Here is a 647-nt window from a genome sequence, read left to right on the forward strand (position 1 = left end):
AAAACAGAGTCCCGAGAACAAAGGATCTTCGCTAATCCAGAAGTCTCCAGCATGCCTCAACGAGAAGCCTCGCGTCCTACATCTGAAAACTACAAAATCCGCATGGGTGAGAACCAGAGGTCCTCAGCATGGTAACAGCTTCCACATATATAATACATAATAATAGAGGAAAGCCGAAGGCAATCCTAGAACTTCCTCCAGATAATATCAAAGCTTATAAACAAGCTAAACCGTAAGTGGCAACTGTCTAAAGATTCTTCAGTCTAACTAATACTTCCCTTTCCAATTCCTTCAGACCTCCCAACCACCAGCAGGAGTATAATATAGCAAACACAGTTATATCAGATAAGAGATTTACAAATAGGAACAGATAAGGCATTTAGACAATTAGCAAGTAATATGCAGTCAAATAGGCAATCTCAAACAATTCATGTAGTATGCTTATGATGCATGCCTGTCCCTAGTGGCTGATGATATCATCTGTCGGTTATAGAGCCAACCCGACAAGTCCTGGTAGCTAACCATTGGACTGTCCCTCTGTCGTGCATCCCCAACTCGAGTTATACTCATCATAAACTTGATAATAATCATGATCCATATCCATCACCCTCACTAGTGAATATTTACGGGGGCGAGCTCATCCGGGC

Source organism: Arachis ipaensis, chromosome B07 (assembly GCF_000816755.2).
Source record: "Arachis ipaensis cultivar K30076 chromosome B07, Araip1.1, whole genome shotgun sequence".
Classification (NCBI taxonomy): domain Eukaryota; kingdom Viridiplantae; phylum Streptophyta; class Magnoliopsida; order Fabales; family Fabaceae; genus Arachis; species Arachis ipaensis.